The sequence below is a fragment of the Prionailurus bengalensis genome, chromosome D4, assembly GCF_016509475.1.
Source record: "Prionailurus bengalensis isolate Pbe53 chromosome D4, Fcat_Pben_1.1_paternal_pri, whole genome shotgun sequence".
NCBI lineage: Eukaryota > Metazoa > Chordata > Mammalia > Carnivora > Felidae > Prionailurus > Prionailurus bengalensis.
Window position 1 is genome coordinate 93454137 of NC_057359.1, and position 25635 is coordinate 93479771.

Sequence of the window (25635 nt, forward strand, 5' to 3'; positions counted from 1 at the left end):
GTTAATAATTTGTATTGCTTTTGCTCTGTGTCCAGCGCGGGTCGGTCTGTCTCCATCTGACCCCCGCCCACCCCACCCCCGGCCCGTGCCGTCCCAAAGCCCAGCGCGGCCGCCCTGTCCTCGGGACGAAGGGGCCAGGGCCACCGTCCGTACAGGACCGCGTGTCACGGTTGATGGCGGCGTGCCGAGGGGGCCCCGTCACCAGGTCAGCTCGGCTCCCTCCTCCCCCATTGGCTGGCTCACGCGCTCCTTTGGGACTGGGCTCAAAAGGAAGCTTGGACTTAGCCCAGCTGACCCAGTGGCAGCCATTTGGCACGAGGCGAGCCACACTTGACCTCAGGGCCCGGGAGCAGCGAGGCAGCAGGAGGGCCCGGCGGTGCCAGGGCGGCTTCCAGGAAAGGTCACGCCGTGTTTCTGTTCCGGCTCTTTCTCTACCTTGAGCTCCTGCAAGGTCCCCGGCTTCTCTGAACACAGGACCCCTTTGTACCACTAGTTTGCTCCGTGTTACGGTGAATGTCACACGAACAGTGTGTCCTCCTGTCTTGGCTGCTAGGTCAGTGCCAGTGGCCATGGCCCCCAGGGGAGGCTTGGCCAACCTTTCTGGGCCGCTGCCCTGGCACGAGCAGCCTCTCGGGGGCTCCTCACACCCTCCTCCCGGGAGGCAGATCCCAGGGAATGGGCCCCGAAGGCAGGCCTGTCCCAGTCAGTGTCCAGGAGCCACGTCGGGCCCCCCCGATGTGCTCGGCCCGGGGGTCGTGCCCGATCGGCCTTGGCCGGCCCAGGGGGGTGCAGGGGCCTCATTACGGACATGCTGACCTCTCAGCCGGGCTTCTTCCGGGGGACCGGACGCCTCACTCTGCAGCTGGGGCCGGTTCTGAGCAGGGGGCTTGAGGGCCGGTAACTGTCCCTGTGCCGCAGATGACAGGCTGTGCACTTTCCCTCACGGACTAGGAGGAGCAGAGAGGAAGGGCTCACTAGCAGGGGCCGCTGAGGAGGGAACAGAATGAAACCGGCCCTGTTTGCCCCCCGGGGAATCTGGCCCCCGCCCTCCACCCTGAAGTTCTCCCGCCTCGCCTCCCTGGCCGTCCCCAGCCCACCCCAGCTGAAGTGTCGCAGGCGGGGCCTTGAGACCAGCGCCGAGGGAGGGAGGCCCTGTCCCCACGCCCTCCCCCTGCTCCCGGCAGGCAGGCCGGCTCACAGGTGCCATCGGCCTTGACCTCGGAGAGGCCATGAGTCTGGTCCACGAAAGGCGTGGAGGGGCCAGAGGGTGGGAAGGGAGCCAACTCCTCAGAGGCTGGTGCGCGCTGGGGCTTGTGCGTGACCGAGGGGCCGCCTCCCGCGGCAGGCTCACCCGGGGGTGCTCTGGGGAGGGGGGTCTACAACACCGTGCCCTTTGACACGCTCCCATTTCTCCCCTTTTCTGGTTTTCTGAGCCCTTGTTTGCAATTGCCTATGGGATGGCCCTACCAGACTCCGAGTACTAATAGAAAGACTCCCCTGGGGGGTGGGGGAGCTGAACAAGGGAGAATCTAACTCCTACTTTTAAATTTTCAGCCTCTTCTGAGTTCTGTGCAGTTGGCTGTTGAATAACGCAGGGGTTGGGGTACCCAACCCCACCCCCTGGGCAGTTGAAAATCCACATATAACTTTTGACCTCCCCCCAAAACTGAACTGCTGATAGCCCGCTGGTGACTGGAAGCCGTACTGATCACACAAACAGTCGACTGACTCATAGCTGGCCCGTTCTGTGAACACACGCTGTGTTCTTACCGTAAAGGGAGCCGCAGAAGAGAAACGTCAGAGGAAGATCAAAAGGAAGAGAAAATACATTTACGGCGCTGGCCTGTATTTCCTGAAAAAAATCCCGGGTCGCAAGTGGACCCACGCAATTCCAACTCGTGTCGTTCAAGGGTCAGCTGTATAATCAGAATTTTTTTTAAAAGGCTGTTTACATTAAATATAAGCCGATATATTTGTATTGTAATTTTGTGCTTTTCAGAAAACATGTAAATTGTCTATAATCTCACCACCACCCCCCAAAGAACATTCCCCAGAGATTTTAACAGGGTTGCCATTAGGTATGAGGTTGAATTTGGGGATAATCCAATTATTGCCATGGTTTCCCCCCTATTCGTTTGCTCCCCATTTGGTCTGCGGCCACCATGTCCCTTGGGGCCGTTGGGCATTTCCTTGTGGGTGCCGAACACATCTTTTCAGGTTCTCCTAGGCATCAGGGGGACCAGTGTGAAGGGCTGAGAGGGTCCCTGGGCTGCTGGGCCCACGGGAGCCATGTTAGTGCCGGAAGTCAGGGGCTCGAGGAGGCCTTTGGTGGCACCGTGGCGGGTGACCCAGCGACCGTTCCCGGCCTCCACCCTCCCCGCTCCCCATGGACCGGTGTCCTCATGAATGCTGACCGCCCTTCACGGTGAGTCTGGTTGATCTAACCGCGACCCCATCCTCTGGTCAGTGACGGCTCTGGAACAAGCCGGGAGACACGGGAAGAGACAAACCAAGGACAAACCAAGAGACAAACCAAGGAGAGCCGCAACAGGAACCCCATCAGGATGAGCCAAGCTCGTGGGCCCTTGAGTAGAGACATGGAGAGTTCCCAGACCCTGAGTGACCCCACGGAAGCCCGCCCCGGAGCTTGGACTCCAGCCACATGAGCCGACACACAGCCAGATTGATCCGGCTATGGGAGGCAAAGCAGAGCACCTGGTGTGGGTACTGCGGTCAGGACAGCCCTGCCGTGGACGGCACAGTGAGGGTGCTCTCCTGGGAGAGGTGCGGGCGATGGCGGGCGCAAGCATCGGGGGACAGGCAGGTGCTGGGCAGCGAGAGGTCGGCAGCGGTGACACGGGGCGGGGGGGGGGGGGCCCTGCACAGGCCACCATCACTGCTGATCTCCAGCAACAAGGAAGGAGGCACCGGGACAAAGCAACAGGATATATCTCTAAACCCATAGCAGCTGACCTTTAAGACTCCAGAGACGGACCGTGCCCGTCTCAAAAGTCCTTACTCTCAAACAATTATGCGGTCTGCCGTGCACGTGGAAAAGCCAACATCAATATCCGCGTGCGCGAGGCTCCAGGTGGCTTGGCCGTTGCGCGGGGAAGTGAAGCCGGCGCCTGGCTCGCGGCCCCCGGCACTGACCGCCGGGCGGCAGGGCCAGGCGGACCCGGTGACTTCCAAGGGTCAGCCCACCGTCACCGCCTTGCTGTAGGTTGGACAGAGCAAGCGTGTCTGCTTTCTCTGTTCTGATTTTGTTCTGTTTGGGGAAGCGGGGGACGCTGCGAGTTTCAGCGGAAACCATCCCAGAACTAGGCTGGTCTGGTGACCTTGCTGTGACTCCCGAGTGACTCGGCTCGCCTTCGACCCTACCCCAGGTGCCAGCAGTGCGGACATTCCCATCGAACTGCTGGGTTAGACTGGAAATGTTTCTCAGTTCTCTCTTCTTCCTCCGCCTCCGTCAAGGGACAGAACGGCTTCCAGGTCACGCTGCCTTTTAACAGCTTTGTCGGCACGTACGTCACATCCCCTAGAGTTCATCGTGTTACCTGGACAATTCGGGATTTTTGCTCTATTTCAGGCTTGCGCAGCCTTCAGCAAAATCTACTTTTAGAACATTCCCACCTCCCCAACAAGGTCCCTCATAATTCCCGACATCAATTCCCAACCCCACCCCAGCCCCTGGAAGCCAGCCTTGTGGATTTTTCTCTTCTGGACATTTCATACAAGGGGATCCATGTAATATGTGGCCTTTCACTCAGTATCATGTGTTCGGGATACATCCCCGTGGTCGTGGGGCTGGTGTTTTGGTCTTTTTCACAGCCGAACGATATAATATTCCATCATAGGGGCAGACCACGTTCTGTTTGTCCATTCCCCTCCTGCTGCGCACCTGGGTTGTTTCACCTCGGGGTTCGGCGAGGGATGCTGTGTCCGCATCTGCGTGAAGGTCTCCGTGTGGACGTACGTCTCCAGCTCTGTGGGGTACGTGCCTAGGAGAGGGCTCCTGGGTCATCCAGCAGCGCTATGAAATTATTTGAGAAACTGACAAGGTGTTTTCCATGGTGGCCGCACTTTCATATTCCCACTCGAAACGGGCGATGGCCTCATGTTCCCGACATCCGTGACACCTGTTTTTGCCCATTTTCTCGGCTGATGCCGTTCTAGTGGGTGTAAGGGGGTGTTTGTTGTGCTTCGATGTGTATTTCCCTGATGACTAGTGGCGCTGAGTTGCTTCCACGGGACTTTGGCCATTCGTGCGTTTTCTGTGGTGAAACGCATATACAGATCTTCCACTTGTTTTTTAAGCTGAGTTTTCATTTTTAGGGCTTGTCCTCTTCCTCCTCCTCCTCTTCCTCTATTATTTCATTACTCAAGAGTTCTTTCTACATTTTGGAAACAATGGTGTTTTTGAATCACAAAAGTTTTTAATTTTGATGAAGTCCAATCTGTCTTGTTTTAAATGGATCGTGCTCTTGGTGTATATCTAAGAAATCTGGCTAGCCCAAGGTCATGAAGATTTTCTCCTGTGTTTTCTTCTTGAAATTTTATAGCTTTAGCTCTTGCATTTAGATTTATGCTCTATCTTAAGTTAGTTTCTTCATATGTTGTGCAGTGCAGGCTTAAATTAATCTTTTTGCAAGTGGTTTCACCATTATCACGGCAGAATTAGTAGGAGATGTTCCCTTTCACCAATGAGTTGCCCTGGCACCTTGTCAGGATCAATTAGACAAAAATAGTTGGGCTTCTTTCCATATTCTCCGATATAGTCCATCAATCTATATGTCTATCCTTTATTTTTTTTAATTTTTTTAACATGTATTTATTATTTTTTTCAACGTTTTTTTATTTATTTTTGGGACAGAGGGAGACAGAGCATGAACGGGGGAGGGGCAGAGAGAGAGGGAGACACAGAATCGGAAACAGGCTCCAGGCTCTGAGCCATCAGCCCAGAGCCTGACGCGGGGCTCGAACTCACAGACCGCGAGATCGTGACCTGGCTGAAGTCGGACACTTAACCGACTGCGCCACCCAGGCGCCCCTGTATTTATTTTTTTGAGACAGAGAGAGACAGAGCATGAATGGGGGAGGGTCAGAGAGAGAGGGAGACACAGAATCCGAAACAGGCTCCAGGCTCTGAGCTGTCGGCACAGAGCCCGAGGCAGGGCTCAAACTCACAGGCCGTGAGATCATGACCTGAGCTGAAGTCGAACGCTCAACCGACCGAGCTACCCAGGCACCCCAACAATACTTTTTAATTGAGAAATATAGGACCTCCAACATTGTTCTTTTTCAAGATTGTTTTCGCTATCTGGATCCCTTGCAATTCCATATAAATTTTAAGATCAGCTGGTATCTTTCCCAAAAAACCCCGCCAAAATCCCATTGGGATTTTCTCAGTGATTGAATTGAATCTATATATTGATTCGGGGGGATTCGCCATCCTGACAATACTGACTCTTCCAATCCACGGGCATGGAACATCCCTCCGTCTACGTACAACATCTGAGCTCTCTCAGCAATGGCTTATAGGTCAGCCCACAAGCCTTGCACTTCTTTGTTAAATTTATGCTAAGCGTGTTACTCTTTTGGGGACTTTGTGACTCGAATTGTCTTCTTGCTTTCGTTACAGACTGTCCAACTCTAGTACACAGAAACACAATGGATGACACTGCAAACTCATTTATTGATTTTTATACTTTCTTGTTGTCGATTCCCAAGATCTTCTACAGAGAGAACCAGTCGTTTGTGGAGAAAGACCATTTCACTTCTTCCTCTCCAACTGGGAGCTTAAGTGTCTTTTCTCATTTTTGGTTTTGGTTGTGGTGCTTATTATTCATTTTTTTTTGTCAGAGTGAACCGGAGAGAACCTTCATGAATTTGGAAGACCCTGGTGTTGAATGCATGGACATTTATAATTATTTTATCTTCTTGAAGAATCAAGTCTCCATTTGCTATGGCATATCCCTCTTGGTGTCTAGTAACATTTCTCTTGTCTTAAAGTCTATTTTTCTAAATTTGATAGACCTTCTCCAGCTCTCATGGTCACTGTTCACATGGTGTCTCTTTCTCCATCGTGCTATTTTCACCTCCTTGTGTCTTCAATCTGAAGCATTTCTCTTGTAGATCATGGAGCTGGATGGTGTTTTCCATCCAGTCTGACAGTGTCTGTCTTTTGATTGAAATGTTTAATCCATTTACATTTAGTGGAACTCTAGATAAGGTTGGATTTATGTCTGCCCTCCACTATCTGTTTTCTATATGTCTCATGTCGCTTACTGTCTTCTTTTGTATTAAATAGATACTTGTCTCTTCCCTCTCTCTTCCTCCTCTTCTGTTGGACTGTGAGTATGGCTATGCTGCCTGATTGAGTTCCACAACCTGAAGGCTCTGCTCCTGTTCCTTCATTTTTTCTGCTCTTCAGATCAGATGGTTTCTCTTGGTCTCCCTTCACAGTTTGCCGAATGTGTGGGATACTTTCTCAGCCATCTCAGATATACTGTTGAGCTCTCCCAGAAAATCTTCCACACAAGTGACAGTACTTTTCAACTCCAGAGTTTCCATTGCATTTTTTTTTATAATTTCCGTGTCTTGGGGCACCTGGGTGGCTCAGTCGGTTGAGTGTCTGACTTCGGCTCGGGTCATGATCTTGCCGTCTGTGAGTTCGAGCCCCATGTCGGGCTCTGTGCTGACAGCTCGGAGCCTGGAGCCTGCTTCGGATTCTGTGTCTCCCTCTCTCTGCCTCTCCCCTGCTCATGCTCTGGCTCTCTCTATGTCAAAAATAAATAAACATTCAAAAAAATTTTATAATTTCCATGTCTTTATTTTCTCTATTCCATAAGTCATTATCCACATACTTTCCTGTAGTTTCTGTAAATTTTTTTTAATGTTTATTTATTTTTGAGAGAGAGAGACAGCACGAGCGGGGGAGGGGAAGAGAGAGAGGGAGACACTGAATGAGAAGCAGGCTCCAGGCTCCGAGCTGTCAGCACAGAGCCTGGTGCGGAGCTCGAACCCACGAACCGTGAGATCATGACCTGAGCCAAAGTCAGACGTTTAATCGACTGAGTCACCCAGACATCCCTTTCCTTTAGTTCTTTAAACATGGTTTACATTAATTCTGTTTTTACTTTGAATTCTGGCTTCCTAGTGGTTGGCAAGTTCTTGCCCAGAGGTTGGGCTCCAACACCTGAAGTCAGGAAGGCTCCTGTTTCTTGCCAGTGGATCTGGGTGTGGTTTGGAAACACATTCAAAGTTCTGGCCATTTACAAATCTACCCTTGACGTACCTCTTTCCCAACTTTCTCGTGTCTCCTCTGCACGTGTGCAAGGCCTCACGCTGAGCTGGGAGGGAGGAGACAGCTAGGACCCTCTCTGGTCTTTCCTGAGCAGGCTGTTCTATTGTTTGATTAAACCTCAGGCAGCTGTAAGTGGATCTCCACATCGGCTGCCACTGAGATGGCCACCGTTTCCGGAAATTCTCGTGGGCTGGGCTTCCCCACCTGTGCACACCGGACGCTCTCCCTCTTCCTGCCTGGCATTCCGATGCCCCTCAGTGCTCGTGAGCCTCTGGTGTCTTCCCGGAACCCTGAGCCGGCTGTTCCCTGGCAGCCCGTCCAGTGTGAGCCTTGTTCTCTGGGAGGAGCATTTGCTGAAAACCTCAGTGCATCCTGCCGCCACAGCTGGCTCGCTCTAGGAAGGCGTGAGAGGCCGAGGCCATCACCTCGGCCATCTGAGGACCCCAGGCCGTGGGATCGTGGCCCGGAGCGGAGCCGGTCGGAAAAGGGTGCGGCAAAGCACGGAGGCAGGTTTCCAGAAAGCTGTCCGGGGTCCTCGGCATCCTGCCCCTTTTGAATCAAAGCCCTGATCTTTAAAATGCCAGCGACGTCACAACGTGGGCCAGAAACACAAACATCTCTGGGCATCTACCACCACCTGAACTATTGTCCATTTTTGTAACTTGAGGTGGGCAGAGAGAATGGGGGCAAGGCCTTGAAGAGGGTGGTTCCTGGCCCAGACTTTGTGTTTGGGGGTAAAGGCCATGCAGACAGGCCTTTGCTGGGCCTGAGGAGGGGACAGGTATGGGGACCCCAGCCGCAGGCACAGCTGTCCCAGTGATGCCACCTCAGGGCGCCCGAGTCCACCTGCCGCTGGGAGAGCACGGGCGACCCTCCTCTCTGCCTGAGGGCTCTGTCCTGCCCCAGGGGCGCCTCCTCTCCTGTCAGCCGGGGCCAGCCTGCCACCTGGGATCGCAGGTGCTCCGAATGCCCTGGGGACAGGGCCGGTCCGGGTAGGACACCGTCTCCCAGCGGACTTGAGCGCCAGGCCGCCACGGTGCTCCCCCTCCTCCTCCGGCTGCGTGGGTCCGAGTCCTCCTCTGCTCAAGGACCACCCTCTGTCCAGGCTCCACACGCTGGCACTTGGGGCAGGTCGTCTGGACCTTCTGGACTCGTGCTTCCTTGTCGGGAACGTGGGCAGAGGCCTCCCTCCCAGACTCGCCAGAGGGGACACGGCCAGGAACATTCAGACCCTGCAAAGGAAGATGCCACGTGGGGGACCTATCGGGTCGTGCTCACTGGAGAGGTCACGGTGCTCAGCACACAGCAGGGACCTGAGTTCCCCAGCTGAATTAGGGAAGGAGGAACGGAAGGAGGGAGGGAGGGAAACCATAGAAGTGGGGTCCACACCAGGTCAGGTCAGAGGTCCGGTCAGAGGGCATCACAGCTCGGGCCCTGGAAGGGGGCACGGGACACGTCCTTCTGTCCCTCCAGCGCTGACCTTCCTCCACGTGGGACCTGTTGACCTCCTGGATCGTCTCCACCTCCTCCGCAAACAACGCTGAGTGTTCCCAGAAGGGGGACAGCGGGCAGGGCCAAGAGGGGCTTCCGGAATCCTGTGCCCTGGGGGACTCTGGGACAGCCTTCCAGGTGGCCCCTTATGTCCTCCAGGCACCAGGCCACGATTCCACCTCATGTCTCAGGGAACGCGCCAACCCATCTAGAAGGCCCGTTACGTCCCCATGTCACAGATGGGGACACCGGGGCTAATAGCACAGCCTGGGTCACTAGTAAGACGAGCTGGGTCAGGAAGCCCATCTCCTCGACTTTGGATTCTCCTACCCGCAGGCGTGCATCTTGGAGTCCTAGGGCTCGGGGTCCCTCTTCCTGGGGGACCCCACCACCCGCCGAGGGCCTCCCCTGAACTCAGGGGAGCAGAGCTGACCAACCTGCCTGGGGCCCCACAGGGGGCTGGGGAAGGGCCGACCGGGGGTCTGGAGGCTCTCCTAGTACTGGGCCAGCCGGTCCCATGCAGGACTAGGACTTCTCGCTGGGGATCGGCTGGGGCCTCTGCTTACTCACGTTGTCACCTGGGCTGCCGGTCCCCAGACCAGAAACCTGCCCGTCTGAAGGCAACCACCGCTGCCTCCCCCGGGTCTCACTTGCCTGAGTCCCTCCCCGGGACCCCCCGCATCTCTGATGCCTGCTCCCTTGGGGGTCGCCTCCCCTTGGACTGGGACGGGTCTGGCCTCCATCCCGGGGAACGCACTGATTTGGAGCATTATTTGGCCCAGAGGCCTGTGAACCTTCTGGCCCTGGGTCGTGAGGGATGCTCTCCCCTCTGTGGTGTGACCGTCCAGCCTTCTGCATCTCCCGGTTTCTGTTTGGGCCACGGGAGGACCGGCCGTGTCCTGTCTGGTTTTAGGCTGTGGTGTCACAGCACGCACAGGGGTCTCCACCCCGAGACCGTGCCCATTGTCACCGAAGGGGCCTCCATATTCCCACCTAATCTTTAACCCATTGTGATTTCAATATCAAACGAGAAAAAGTCTATTTCAAATGACCACAAAGTACAAAAATGAATCTGTCTCGTCTGAAAAGTCGGTGCAGACCCAAAGGTATCTCTGGCGACATTCCACTTGAAGGAAACCTCCAGAGTAGGTAACGGAACACGGAGAGAAAGCAGACTGGGGGTTCCCAGGGGCTGGCGGGGGCACGAATGGGGAGGGAGGGCTCCGGGTACACGGTGACCCTTGGGGACCGAGATATTCTGCAGCAAAATTCTGTGGCGAGGTTCACAGCGTCGTGAGCGTGCCCAGTGCTCAGGGATTGCACAACATAAAATAAACAACATTTTTATTGAAGATTAATGTGGATTTTAAACATACCATGAACAAATAATGTACCAGCTAAAAAGTAGAGGAGAGAAAGGATAAGGGAGAAGAGGAAGAGTCATTCCGGTGGGGGGGTCGGGGACTGGGACTGGAGCAACAATTAGAAACACAATAAACACCCCTCGAAGGCCTTTGGGCCCTTGATTTGTAGTCGGAATCCATATGGGAACAAGGGCGGTGGCAGGAACGGTGTTGGGAGCAGAAGCAGGAACCAGCTGACCCTGTTCAGGTGCCCGCTGTCCCAGCACAGGTCCCAGGTCACCTGCTGGCTCTCCGGCCCCTGCAGGAGTCGCCCCAGACTCCACCCCCGCCTGCAGAGACGCCGAGGACCCCGATGCCCTTGGGTCGGGCTCTGGAGCCGACCCGGCTTTTGCTCCTGCACCGGACTCTTGAGAAGGAAACAGAATGATGGTTGCAGCGGCTCCAAGGCCTCACGGTGAGAGGAGGGAAGGTCCCCCACCCACCCAGCGCCGGCCTCTCCAGGGGCCTTTGCAGACACACAACTCACCCCAGAGCCTCCCCGAGAAGCCACGGCCAGGAACCCACACCAGGACCTCTGCACCCTGCAGGCCACAGCTCGGGACTCTCAGTCTCTGCTCCTGGCCCCACACCAGCCCCGGGGGCTCCTCCATGGGTGGCCCAGCACTGCCCTGGTCCCATGAACACACATCTCCCACCCCCAGCCTTCTCACCCTCGGGCTCTGGCTCCGGGGGCTGCGAGTCCTGGTCCCAGGACCGGTGAACCAGCACCCTGTGGAGGGGCCAGGGCGGTGAAGGAGGCCTTCCCAGGCCATCTCCAAGCTCTGCTTCCCAAGACCTCCGTGTGGCCACTCTCTCCCTGGGCCCAGGGTGGCCCTCCTGGATGACGGGGCACACGCACAACTCTCTACGGCAGGTGTAATGGGATTCGGCCAGACGTTTCCCGATTTCATCGGTTGATTTCTGGAAAGACAGTGACGCGCGGATGGTCCGGAGACATCACAGTCCCGCCCAGTCATCCTCAGAGTCCTTCCACCCTCTCCACCTGTGGCTCCCAGATCGGACACAGACCTGAATGTGCACAGGCCTGCCCCTGGGACACAGTGACATCCACCAGCAGGGCTCGGGATGAACCTCGAGGACAAGAGGGCCACCCCAGCAGACCCTGTCCCTCCCATCCAGCCTTGACGGGGATGTGAGCCTGACCCGCCCACCAGGGATCTGACCCCTTCATCAATCTGCCCCTGCTCAAGTGGGCCCTCCACACACGACCCCTCCTTCCACACAGGCACGCAGACACAGACACACACAGACACACACACACACACAGACACACACACACACACACACACACACACGGGAGGGGACGTGGGGCCGCACAGGTCAGATCAGAGCGGTGTCGGGCTGGACTGGATGTCTCTGGGTCTCCTGTGTTACCTTTGGGTCCCTGCGAGCTAGAGACCTGAGGCGTCCTGTGCACGACCTGACGCACTGTCTCCAGGGTCGGGAAGTGTCGTGGCCACTGGCTCCCCTGAGCCGGCAGCCGCGGGACACAGGCACAAAACAGGAGAACATGTTCGTCAGGCAAAGGTGTCCCAACGAATGAGCCCAGTTGGGCACTGTCTCCAGAATGTGGGTGCCTGGTGACCCGGGTTCTGAGTTCAATTGGGCTCTGTGACCAGGGAGGTGAGGTCAATTCCTGGGGTCACCTTACCCGGCTTCCTCCTCCCACAAGAGCCCCTCCCAGGCTGCAAAGGAGTCCCCTCCACCCCATGCCCTGTCCCTACAGTGACACCAACACAGCCCAGACACGTCCCCGCAAGGCCTGGTGCAGCCGGTGCCACGGCTTTGGGGACCCGGAGCTGGGTTCAGACCTGGGTTTTCCTCCTGACCAGTGCTGGGACCCCTCACAGACCCCGTGCCTCCCGGGGCCCCCCGGTCTCCCCATCTGCACAGTGGGGTCCTTGTGGCATCTACTTGTAGGGGTGCCATCAGGGAGCCACCTGTAGACACGTCCCGTGCCTGCTATCCCGTGAGGCTCATGGGCACACGTGGCCATGGAAGGATGAGGAAGGGGTGCGCCTGGCACAGAACACAGGAGAGGGCAGAGTGGAGTCTCTTTGAGGTCATGGCCTCCTGCTCAGCCCAGAGCCAGGTGTGTGCCGACCCCTAGGGCACCTGGACCCCAGCTTCCGGCCGGGCTCGGGGACGGACACCAGAATGTGTCCCTGTGTCCTATAGCTCTACACAACTCACCCTGTCCCTCCCAGTCACCCTTCACCTGGGGTGTGAACATGACCCTCCCATCAGCCTGTTCCTGCTCTGGGTGGCTTCCCCCCCACGTCCCATCCTTACAAGCACACACAGCCTCACACACACTCACAGACACAGGGAGGCTCGTGCGACTCACCATTCGGATCAGGGCCGTGTCAGGCTAGACTGGCCTGTCCTGGGCTCCCGGTGTCACCTTTGCGTCCCTCCAGGCACGTGACCAGAGGCTTCGGGGGTGAGACCTGACCCACCTTCTGCAAGTGGGAAAAGGCTCTCCCTGTGGGCTTTCCTGAGACCACAGCCTCGATTTATCAGGACACAGCATGAGAACACGTTGCGCATTCGAAGGTCTCCAACCACAGGGGCTGAGTGGGGTGCTTCTCTAGAATGGGGGTGCCTGTGATACACACGGGGGCATTTGAGGATCCCCTGGCCATCGGCCTGGCGTGGCTCCCCTCATGGGCATGTTCCCTGGAGACAATGTCCCCGCCCCACACCTCTTCTCTCCCCCAACCCCTGTCACCTCCAGGGTCCACTCATCCTTTGACCCCCACGCGGGTGGTTAGTTACTGGGGGGCGGGGGACTGTGTTTCCATGCAATTGCGTGGACCTGTGCCCACTCGGGGATGCCCAGAGGAAAGGACCCCACACGGCATGGGTTCAGTGGTCCTCCAGGATCTTAGAGGCTCTCATTCCCTCGAAAACCCCCTGGGAAAGTGAAGCCCTGGCCTAGGAGCCCGAAACCTCCCCCAGCCCCTCTAGTCTCTGCTCACCTGGTGGGTCCCCGGCCAGTCCCTGCCTCTCCTGGCCTCAGTTTCCCGACTGTTCCACGAGCGCTTGGAGGAAGAGCTTCACCAGTCCGGCTAGAGTGGCCCCTGGCTCCCACCTTCGGGCAGGATGTGGCGCGGGAGCCTTGTGGGCGGGGAGGTGCTCCCAGCAAAGGTCGAGGCAGGTGGAGCCTGCGCAGGTACACCGGGACCATGGGACTGCGCGCACGGGACCACCTTGCGGCAGGAGCCCACGACACCTGGGGTCGCACGTATCCGATCTCCGACGCCCGCTCAGTGACCCTCATATCCTCTTAGGCCTGGGGCCACGGCCACTCCACCCAGGCAGGGCGGCTGGACACAGCGGGTATGGAGACCCGGGTCAAGAGGAAAACGAGACAGACCCCCACCCTGCTGACCTGGCCCCCACACTCCACTCCACTGTTCATCCGGGCACCTGGCTGAGCAGGGGGAGGGGGAGGTGGACACCAGTCTGGGCAGGGAGAGGTCAGGCCGCCTTTCCCTCCTCCCCATCCCCTCCCCCTGCCTTCCCGAGAGCCCCCTCCCCCTGCAAGCTCCCCCACTTTGGACACCTTCACCTCCCTGCTTTTATCCCCCACACACCCACCAGAGGTGGGAGCCGCCGACCCCATCTTCAAAAAAGAGCACCGAGGTCCCAGAAGCTGGCATAGAGCTTGCGTGTCACAGGACTCTGACGTGGCCCCGCTGTGGGTGTGAGCCCGGGTCGCTCTGACCCGAAGCATGGGCTTTCTCAGGACCCTGAGGAGGTGACCTCTGAAGCCAGCCTTAGAGATGAGGGTGCTCTGGATGGGAGCCATGGAGCGGGGCGGTGGTAGCAGGGGGCTCGAGGGGCAGGGATGGTGGGCTCCCTGGGGGAGGAAAACACTAGGGAGGGGGGAGGGGAACACCCTGGGGAGGGCATCTGGCCCAGTTCACTCGGGGCTTGGACGTCAGGTAAGGAGTCGGGGGTCACCGCAGCTTGCCAGGCACAGGGGACGTGACCAGTCAGTGTCGTCAGAGCCACGGCATCCTAGATGTGCAGGGAGCTCACGGGCTTGGTATTTGCCCCCAGGCAAGAATGGATTCCCAGGCACCGGCCTGGGAGGGTGATGTTGCCTCAGTCTCCTCCTCTGTAGAGCAGAGCTGGTCGTCGCCTCCTCCCGGGGCTGGATTCCCCGGCAGGTCCAGAGATGGTCTCCTGTCAGAGGAGTTGTTCAAGTGACGTCTGTACCCGGAGAGGTCTCGGAGAGGGGACCAAGGGACATGCCCCCTGCCAGCTCGGCGGATACTCTCGTCCAAGCTGCTGATCCTCACGTCCAGGCCGGCACCGGTGATGCGGTGTCGCCCGCCGGCTGGGGGGACAGGGGCAGTGAGGAGCTGTGCTTGCGGACCCTGAGAGACAGAGCTCGTGAGGGCCCAAGGCTGCCCCGGGGCGTGTGGCGGCTGAGGCTGCACTGAAGCCCGATGTCTCTGGGAAGGACTGGGAGGACAGCCTGGGCCCTGGGGTCTCCGGGAGGGACCGGGAGGCCAGCCAGGGACCTGGGGTCCCGCCTTGTTCCTGCCGTGGGAGGGGTCAGTCTGCATCACCCATTTCACAGAGCAGGAGAGTGAGGCCCAGAGAAGGGAGGCAGGTGTTTCTGGGCACAGGGCTGGTCAGCAGAGAGCTGGAATACCACCTCCGGAGCCCCCGCCAGCCGGGCAGGGACCCCCCGAGTCAAGGGTGATCCTTCCCCTTGTGCCTGGCCACTCATTCTTCCCAGACCTTGACGGTGGCCTGTGCCTCTTGGCCACAGATATGGCTGGCCGACCAGGAGGGAGTCCAGCTGGTAGGACAGGTCTAGCTACAGGACACAGGGACACCTGTGAGCTACCAGGAGCCACATTGTGGTCTCTGTCCCCGAGCCTGCCCGGCAGCTGGGGTCCAGGTGCCCTAGGGGTCGGCACACACCTGGGTCTGGGCTGAGCAGGAGGCCATGACCTCAAGGAGCCTCCACTCGGCCCTCTCCTGGCTCCTGCCCGGTCTCACCTGTCCTCCCTGAGGGGCTCCAGGGCCCGGATCCAGGCCCCTGATGGCTGCTCGGGCTCCAGCCGGGAAAGATGTAGAGCCTGTGGAGCAGCTGGACCTCTTGGGGCTGGAGGGAGGGCCGGCCACCCACGGGCCTTGGCTGGGGAGGATGAGGGCCTCTTGGGGTGAGGAAGAGGCCAGGACCCGGTGCCGGGGTCATGGCTCATGTATACAAAGGGCTGTAATCACTGAGTGCCCGGGGGATGGCCAGTTAAAGTGGCCCCCTGACACTTGGTTTTCCTGGAGCTGCCCTCTGGCCTCCAGGGGCCTCTTCCCACCCTCTGACTCCGCCCAGGGCTGCAGCCAGGCTGGACCTCTGTCCAAGGTCCTGCCAGGAAGACAAGGCGGAAGGAGGAAAGGAGAAGGGCAAGGGGAGGACCGACTTCTCCCTGCCCTGAGTCGGCCTCCACTGCTGCCTCCAGGAGGCCTGGCCAAGTCATGCCACAGGGTCCAAGCACCTGGACCCCGGGGTGGAGTCTGCGGTCCAGGCCAGTTGGTGGGATGGGTGTAGTCACTGGCTGTCGTGTCCCCAGATGTCCAACCCACCTGGCCTCGCACCGTGAGGCCTGCCTGGATGGGGAGGGCATGGTTCTGGGGCTCAGGAAGGTTGGGGTTCCAGAGTAGTTGGCAGAGGTGGGAACATGGGGGACCAGCCAGGTGGGGAGCCATTGGATTCATGCACGTCAGCGTCACCTCTGGATCATCCACAGGTGTTGAGTGCCGGTACCTGGGCATACCTGGCCATGACACAGACCCAGCTGGCCTTGGGGAGGGAGGCCTGTGTACCCAGGGCACCTCCCCTCCACCTACCCCTGGGGGCGAGACTGGACCACGGCCACGCTGATGCACTTCCCCGTCTGACCCTCAGGGACAGGGGGGACACTGAGGTCAGGAGAGGCAAGGACTGGCCTAGGACAAGTGAGGTGTGCAGGATCCAAGGAGCAGGGCTGGTCTCCAATCCCAGGCCAGCCTCTATGCCCTCATGGGGTTCTCCCTGGGAATGAGAGCCCCTGAGATGCTCAGGGTCCCTATGCACCCCATCCATGCGAGGCTGTGACCTCTGGGCATCTCCAGAAAGGCGCATGCACACACACACAACCACACACACACACACACACACACACACATATTCTGACTGTCCCACTGGAGATCAGAGGGGAGTCCACACTGGGAGCGCGTGGGTAATAGGGGGAAAGAAGAGAAAGGCTGGACGCAGTCGGGCCATGGGGCAGGGACATCAGGATTCCTGGCAATAGCCCGGGACCCACCACATAGGGAGGGGATATGTGCCGGCTGAGGGTCAGGGGGTCCCCAAGATGTCCGGGGGGATTGCCAGGAACTAGGGAAGACGGGGTCTGGGGTCCTGTGTCCACCACACTGGGCCCCTGGAGCTAGGAAGTGTGGACGGGGCTACAGCACAGAAGGACTCAGCTTCCTCCTCCTAAACTGGGCTGTGTCGACAGTGTCCCAAGGGTCCCACAGGCTCATAGATGAGTCTGTGTCCTGGGATCTTCATCCCTGGCCCTCTGTTCTCCCCTCCTGGGAAAATGCTTCCTACTCCCTCAAGGTCCCTCGGAGTGGAGGGCAGCCTGGGGGCCTGGAGGACCGAGGACCTGGGTTTGCAGCACGTGGTCAAGCAGTGGACCCTGGTGTGGACACCGAGGTCAAGAGCCTCCTTGTTGGAGCCTCGGGTCCTCATTAGGAAGTGGTTCCCCAGGGAGAGCCCTGGCTGGGGAGAGGAGGCCTCGTGAGGGACCTGAGCACCGGGCCAGGGGAGGGACACGGGCCACAAGGGAGGCTTCTGAGGGTTGTCACCTGGACCCTGGAGCCCACAGGACCTGCACCTATGAGACACAAAGAGAGAGACAGACTCCGAGGCAAAGACAGAGAATGGACCCAGGAGAGAGGAAACCAGAAATTCTATGAATTGGCTCAGAAATGACACCCGGTCATCATATTCTAGCCCTTAGAACCCGGTCACATGGGCCGTCCACCCGGGAGGGGAGGGGGTGACAGAGGCACGTAGGACCAGGAATCGGGAAGGCTGGGAGCCACAGTGGTGACCGCCCAGCACGTAGGCCCAGACCAGGCACTGGGACCCGAGCCCAAATGTAATGGAGCCCCTGGCATGCGTGTCTGGTGGGCACAGGGTCTGAATGAGTTCACCTCCACCTTCCCTGGGCCTGGGACCCAGGCAGGAGGGGTGGCTGTGCCTGGCCCCGGAGCAGACCCAGGCCCGCGTGAGTGTGTTCCGTGCCAGGCCCACCCCTTCCTCGTCCTTCCACGGCCATGTGTGCCCACGTGGATAGCAGGCACGGGACATGTCTACAGGTGGCTCCCTGATGGCGCCCCTACAAGTAGATGCCACAAGGACCCCACTGTGCAGACGGGTGACCGGGGGCCCCGGGAGGCACAATGCAGGGTCCCAGCACTGGTCAGCGGGAAAACCCAGGTCTGAACCCAGCTCTGTGGCCCCAAAGCCGCGGCCCCGGCTGCACCAGGCCTCGCGGGGACGTGTCTGGGCTGTGTTGGTGTCACTGTAGGGACAGGGCATAGGGTGGAGGGGAGCCCTTTGCAGCCTGGGAGGGGCTCTTGTAGGAGCAGGAAGCCGGGTAAGGGGACCCCAGGAAGTGACCTCACCTCCCTGGTAACAGAGCCCAACAGAACTCGGAACCCGGGTCACCAGGCACCCACATTCTGGAGACAGCGCCCGACTGGGCTCATTCGTTGGGACACCTTCGCCTGACGAACATGTTCTCCTGTTGTGTGCCCGTGTCCCGCGGCTGCCGACTCGGGGGAGCCCCTGGCCGCGACTCTTCCCGACCCTGGAGACAGCGGGTCAGGTCGTGCACAGGACGCCTCAGGTCTCTAGCTCGCAAGGACCCAAAGGTAACACAGGAGACCCAGAGACATCCAGTCCAGCCCGACGCCGCTCTGATCTGACCTGTGCGGCCCCACGTCCCCTCCCGTGTGTGTGTGTGTGTGTGTGTGTGCGTGGAAGGAGGGGTCGTGTGTGGAGGGCCCACCTGAGCAGGTGCAGGCTGATGAAGGGGTTAGATGCCTGGTGGGCGGGTCAGGCTCACACCCCTGTCAAGGCTGGAGGGCAGGGACAGGTTGTGCTGGGGTGGCCCTCTCGTCCCCAAGGTTCATCCCGAGCCCTGCTGGTGGATGTCACTGTGTCCCAGGCGCAGGGCTGTGCATACTCAGGTCTGTGTCCGATCTGGGAGCAGCGGGGAGAGAGGGCGGAAGGACACTGAGGATGGCTGGGCGGGGCTGTGATGTCTCCGGGCCGTCCGCGCGTCACTGTCTTTCCAGAAATCAACCAATGAAATCGGGAGGCGACTCTCGGAATCCCGCTTCACCTGCCCTACAGAGTTGTGCGAGTGCCCCGTCGTCCAGGAGGGCCACCCTGGACCCAGGGAGAGAGTGGCCGCACGGAGGTCTCGGGAAGCAGGGCCTGGAGTTGGCCTGGGAAGGCCTCCTTCACCGCCCTGGCCCCTCCACAGGGTCCTGGTTCACCGGTCCTGGGATGAGGACCCGGAGCCCCCGGAGCCAGAGCCCGAGGGTGAGAAGGCTGGGGTGGGAGATGTGTGTTCACGGGGCCCGGGCGGTGCTGGGCCACCCAGGGAGGAGCCCCCGGGGGCTGGTGTGGGGCCAGGAGCAGAGACTGAGAGCCCCGGGCTGCGGCCTGCAGGGGGGCAGAGGTCCTGGTGTGGGTTCCTGGCCGTGGCTTCTCGGGGAGGCTCTGGGGTGAGTTGTGTGTCTGCAAAGGCCCCTGGAGAGGCTGGCGCTGGGTGGGGGGTGGGGGACCGTCCCTCCTCTCACCCTGAGGCCTCGGAGCCGCTGCAACCATCACTCTGTTTCCTTCTCAAGAGTCCGGGGCAGGAGTGGAAGCCGGTGCGGCTCCAGAGCCCGACCCAAGGGCATCGGGGTCCTCGGCGTCTCTGCAGTCGGGGGTGGAGTCTGGAGCGACTCCTGCAGGGGCCTGGGAGCCAGCAAGTGACCTGGGACCTGTGCAGGGACAGCGGGCACCTGAGCAGAGTCAGCTGGTTCCTGCTTCTGCTCCCGACACTGTTCCTGCCACTGTCCTTCTGCCCACCCCTGCCCCCGCCCCTGTCAACGCCCTTCTCCCTGCCCCTGCCCCCACCCTTGCTCCCACATGGATGCCAGTCGCAAATCAAGGGCCTGAAGGCCTACACGGGGTGTTTACTTTACTTTATTTTTGTTATATTTTATTTCAAATTTATTCTCCAATCCCTGACCCCGACCCCCCACCAGAATATCTCTTCCTCTTCTCCCTTATCCTTTTTCTCTTCTATTTTTTAGCTGTTATGTTATTTGTTCATTAGTTATAATCTATATTAATCTTCAATAAAATGTTTTATTTATTTTACGTTGTGCAATTCCTGAGCACTGGGTACGCTCACAACGCCGTGAACCACGCCACAGAATTTTGCGGCACAATATCTCGGTCCCCAAGGGTCACCGTGTACCCGGAGCCCTCCCTCCCCATTTGTGCCCCCACCAGCCCCTGGGAACCCCCAGTCTGCTTTCTCTCCGTGTTCCGTTCCCTAGTCTGGAGGTTTCCTTCAAGTGGAATCTTGTAAGAGATACCTTTGGGTCCGCACCGACTTTTCAGGCGAGACAGATTCATTTTTGTACTTTGTGGTCGTTTGAAATAGACTTTTTCTCGTTTGATATTGAAATCACAATGGATTAAGGATTAGGTGGGAAAAAAGAGGCCCCTTCGGTGACAATGGGCACGGTCTCGGGGTGGAGACCCCTGTGCGTGCTGTGACACCACAGCCTGAAGCCAGACAGGACACGGCTGGTCCTCCCGTGGCCCAAACAGAAACCGGGAGATGCAGAAGGCCGGACGGTCACACCACAGAGGGGAGAGCATCCCTCACGACCCAGGGCCAGAAGGTTCACAGGCCTCTGGGCCAAATAATGCTCCAAATCAGTGCATTCCCCGGGATGGAGGCCAGACCCGTCCCAGTCCAAGGGGAGGCGAGCCCCACGGGAGCAGGCGTCAGAGATGCGGCACGTCCCGGGGTGGGAGTCGGGTAAGTGAGACCCGAGGGAGGCAGCGCTGGTCACCTTCAGACAGGCAGGTTTCTGGTCTGGGGACCGGCAGCCTAGGTGTCCACGTGAGGAAGCAGAGGCTCCAGCCGATCCCCAGCGAGAAGTCCTCGTCCTGCATGGGACCAGCTGGCCCAGTACTGGGAGAGCCCAGAGCCTGGGGTCAGCCCTTCCCCAGCCCCATGTGGGGCCCCAGGCAGGTTGGTCAGCTCTGCTCCCCTGATTCAGTGGGTAAGGGCCCTCAGCAGGTGGTGGGATCCCCCAGGAGGAGGGACCCTGAGCCCCAGGATGCCAAGATGCACACCTGCAGGTAGGACAATCCAAAGTCACGGAGATGGGCTTCCTGACCCAGTTCGTCTTACTAGTGACCCAGGCTGTGCTATTAGCCTCGGTGTCCCCATCTGTGACATGGGGATGTAACGGGCCTTGTAGATGGGTTGTCGCAGTCCCTGAGAGATGAGGTGGAATCGTGGCCTGGTGCCTGGAGGACATAAAAGGGCCACCTGGAAGGCTGTCCCAGAGTCCCCCAGGGCACAGGATTCCGGTAGCCACTCTTTGGCCCCTGCTCACTGTCCCCCTTCTGGGAACACTCAGCGTTGTTTGCGGAGGAGGTGGAGACGATCCAGGAGGTCAACAGGTCCCACGTGGAGGAAGGTCAGCGCTGGAGGGACAGAAGGACGTGTCCCGTGCCCCCTTCCAGGGCCCGAGCTGTGACGCCCTCTGACAGGACCTCTGACCTGACCTGGTGTGGACCCCACTTCTATGGTTCCCCTCCCTCCCTCCTTCCATTCCTCCTTCCCTAATTCAGCTGGGGAACTCAGGTCCCTGCTGTGTGCTGAGCACCGTGACCTCTCCAGTGAGCATGACCCGATAGGTCCCCCACGTGGCATCTTCCTTTGCAGGGTCTGAATGTTCCTGGCCGTGTCCCCTCTGGCGAGTCTGGGAGGGAGGCCTCTGCCCACGTTCCCGACAAGGAAGCACGAGTCCAGAAGGTCCAGACGACCTGCCCCAAGTGCCAGCGTGTGGAGCCTGGACAGAGGGTGGTCCTTGAGCAGAGGAGGACTTGGGCCCACGCAGCCCAGAGGAGGAGGGGGAGCACCGTGGCGGCCTGGCGCTCAAGTCCGCTGGGAGACGGTGTCCTACCCGGACCGGCCCTGTCCCCAGGGCATTCGGGGTACCTGCGCTCCCAGGTGGCAGGCTGGCCCCGGCTGACAGGAGAGGAGGCGCCCCTGGGGCAGGACAGAGCCCTCAGGCAGAGAGGAGGGTCGCAGGTGCTCCCCCAGGGGCAGGTGGACTTGGATGCCCTGAGGGGGCGTCACCGGGACAGCTGTCCCTTGCCAGCCCCACTTCCCCAAATCCAAGCACAAGACCTAACAGCCTCTGCCCCACCCCCCAGACAGAAACCACTTCTGTTCTTTTTCCTTTGTGGATGGGTCCATGCCTGCCCTCAGCACCCTGTCTGCTCCCCGCTGTGTGCACGCACCTGGATCCCAAAAGCGAGCCCCGGACCCCACCCAGGGGCTCTTGGCCACAGCCAGCAAGGGGGGTGCCGTCCCCATGGCCCTCCTCACCCTAAGAAGACATGTAAGCCATATTCACCAAGGTTTTTAACCATCACACACAGACATGCACACAGACACACACACACACACACACACACACACACACATAGAGCGAAGGGTGGGGGCCCAGGAGGACCCACACACGTGTGTCTCCGGCTCCTCCCGCCGCCCCTGTGCTTTTGTGGGTTTGCTCTGGTTCTCTCGATCCTCCTCCTGGCTCCCTTGAAGGCATCAGGTCCACGCCCGAGTCCCTGGGTCACCCACCCACCTCTCCTCTTAGGAAGACGTGCAAATGCACACCCTGCATTTCCTCCCATCTTCCTCTCGCCTCCCAGACTTCGGTCGTCAGATTTGGGAGTCGAGAACACCCCTTGTGTCTTCCCTCACCTGTCCTTCCACCCAGCTCTTCCCAGGCCATCCCCGAGGCGGTCCTCGGGCTGGATTCGTCTCCTGGGAGGTGGGGTCAGGGGACAGAGGGCAGACGGTGCCGGTGGGGGCAGGAGAGGGCCGTGGCCCACAGGCCGAGTGTCGGCTTGTCTGCCAGGGCCCCCCGGGCTGGGTGAGCCCCGCCGGCTCTCCTCTTTCTTCCCGGGAGACATCCTTGTCCTGAACGGGCACCAGGGATCCTGAGTGAAGACACCACTTTGCTTTGAGACGACTTTCTCGCTTTCATTTTTTGAAAGTCTGTTTTTGAGACCAAGAGAGACACAGAGTGCGAGCAGAGGAGGGGTAGAGAGGGAGGGAGACACAGAATCTGAAACAGGCTCCAGGCTCCACGCTGTCAGCACAGAGCCCGACCCGGGGCTCGAACTCACGAACCGTGAGATCGTGATCTGAGCCGAGGTCGGACGTTTCACCGACTGAGCCACCCAGGTGCCCCTCGACTTTCTCCTTTTAAACATTTAACATGGTACAAGTCCCTGACCTTAACTACGCCTCCCCTGCCGGGCGCCATCACCACTATCTAGTTCCAGAACATCCGCGTCACCCCAAGCAGAAAACCAGTCCCCGCCGAGGGGTCAGGTGCTCGCTCTTGCCGACCCCCCGTGCTCCCCGGCAACCAGCGACGTGGCTCCCGTCACTATTTCTTGACTTATCATTATGAGTTTTTCACACGGGTGGGATCCTACAGCGTGTGGTATTTTCTGCCTGGTTTCTGCCACTGAGTATAACGTCTTCTAGTTCACCTACGTCGGGGGCGCCTGGGAGGCTCAGTTGCTTACACATCAGACTCTCGACTGCAGCTCAGGTCATGATCTCAGGGTCACGAGGTGGAACCCAGAGACGGACTCTGTGCTGGTCGTGGACCCCGCTTCAGATTCTCTCTCCCTCTCCCTCTGCCCCTCACACTGTGTGTACGTACTCTCTCTCTGAAGAAACAAACACCGAGTTCATCACACTGTAGCCCGTATCCACACTCCAGTCCTTTGTGCCCGAACGAATAAAGGGTTGTTGTGAATGGGGCTGCTATGAATATTTACGTACAGGCTTTCGTTAGAGCACCTGAACTCGATTCTTCTGGTTATACGATAGAGAACTTGGGTGAAATGTTACCCGTACGCCTAACTGTTCGAGAACGTACCAGACGTTCTGCTACAGAGGCTCCACCATTTTTCATCTCCCAGCCAGGTAAGCGGGTTCCGAGTTCTCGAAATCCTCCCCAACAGGTGTGTTGTCGGTGTATTCAGTAGAGCCCCTCCTTGTGGGTGCGGGAAGGCATGTTACTGTGGTGGTGCGGTGTCCGGTTGCATTTCCCTTTCTTTGTATATTCCAGATGCAATACCCTTATCAGATTTATGGTGCGCCAATATTTCCTACCATTCTTTGGGTTTTCTTTACATTCGTTTGAGATTGTCATTCATTCACAAGACGTTTTGGCAATGATGAAGTCCCGTGTGTCTCTTTTCTCCTTGGTTGCCTTGCCTCCGGTACTACATTAGGGACACGACTGCCAAACCCAAGGGAATGAAGATCACCCTCTAAGTGCTCTTTATTGATTTCTGGGGCGTTAACATTTTTGCCCTTGAGAAAATGTCTTCCTTATATTTGAGAGAGAGATAGCATGAGTGGGCAAGCGGCGGTGGGGGGGAGGACAGAGGATCCGAAGCGGGGTCCATGATGATGGCAACGAGCCAGCTACAAGGCTCAAACTCCTGAACTGTGAGGTATGACCTGGGCTGACGTTGGATGACCCACTCACTGACTGAACCACCCAGGTGCCCCTGGAGATCATTGTTTTCCGTGGTGTCGGGTAATGTTCTGACTTCACGCTTTTCTGTGTGGAATCTGGTTTCCCAACACCGTTTGCGAATACTCCGTTTTTACTGCACGGAACGGTCTTGGTACCCATGTTCATAAACAAGTGACCGTACCCGTACGGATTTATTCATTGATTCCCAGTTGGATTCCATTGATCCGTATGTGTTGGACTTCTGTGCCCATTGCTTGGTGAAAGTATTATAATCTCACACAGACTGTTTTTATTCCATGATATTGTGCCCGTGAGGTCATGGAATATATACACGTATTCTCCTTCTTCTTGTCCATTCGAGAACTGTTAAATTATCCATCTTGTGTAGTAGCTCTGACCAAACTTTCATTACGCTGTTGAAATGAGGTGTTGGAAGAGGGCATCCTTCCCTTCTTCACCATCATAAGGGGGAAACGGTCAGTGTTTAACCACTGAGAATGACACACATGTGAGTTTTTTCCTCAATACCCTTTGTCATAATGCAATCTCCTATTTCTGTTTCATCGGCAGCACTAGTCACGAAAGGTTGTAGATTTTGTCAAAGCTCATCCTGCAACAATGGCTCCTTCTTGAACCGTGTAGGACAAACCACCAGTGAGAGCGTCAGGCTCTGGGGTTGGCTTTGTCGGAAAGCTCTTGGTCCCGCCTCAGTCTCTGCACTTATTCCAGGTCTGCTCGCGGTTTCCATTTCTTCTGGGGTCAGTTCTGGGAGTTTGTGTGTGTCTCAGAATTGAGACGTTTCCTCTCAGCCAATTTCTTGGCGAAAATTGTTCAGTTTTTGTCTATTCTGTCAATTTTGTAAATCTCTAGAAGAAAGAATGTTATTTTCACCGATTTTCTCCAGGGCTCCTCTGTTTCCTATATCGTTATAATTTCTTTCGATCTAATATTTTTAGGTTGACTTTGATCTCTTTTTGTAGTTACCCAGAGGAACCTTCTACCTGTTGTGGACACCAGCCATCCACAGGGCCACTGTCCAGGTCTGGGTTGTTGGGTAGATAAGCAACTACAGACAGGAGTGGATGAGGCTTCCAGGCAATTTCTACCTCAGCTGGCATCCCAGGCCACCCCCACACTGCAGCTGTGTCCAGGACCCCTCCTTTTGCCAGGCCGGACGCCCAGCAGCATGCTGACCTGGCTTCCCTGGACCACTCACACCTTAGGTCCCTTCTGTACTCGGGGAACAAGAAGAGCCATGAAGTGAGGCAGTGGTAGCAGGGGGCTCTGAGGGCCCAGGGATGGTGGGCTCCCTGGGGGAGGAAAACACTAGGGAGGGGGGAGGGGAACACCCCGGGGAGGGCATCTGGACCAGTTCTCATGGTGCTCCGGATATCAGGTAAGGAGTCGGAGTCACCGCAGCTTGCCAGGTGCAGGTGCATGCTGATGCACTTCCCCATCTGATCCTCAGGGACAGTGGGGACACTGGGGTCAGGAGAGGCAAGGACTGGCCCAGGACAT

At 58.2% G+C, this 25635-nt stretch overlaps 1 long non-coding RNA gene across 1 annotated transcript; it reads left to right on the forward strand.

The window, feature by feature from the left end:
• Positions 1-17596: 17596 nt before the first annotated feature.
• On the forward strand, positions 17597-19672 carry LOC122474491. The gene is made up of 2 exons (XR_006294914.1): positions 17597-18847; positions 19156-19672. It is a non-coding gene; the product is annotated as an uncharacterized LOC122474491 (long non-coding RNA).
• The last annotated feature ends 5963 nt before the right edge of the window (positions 19673-25635 follow it).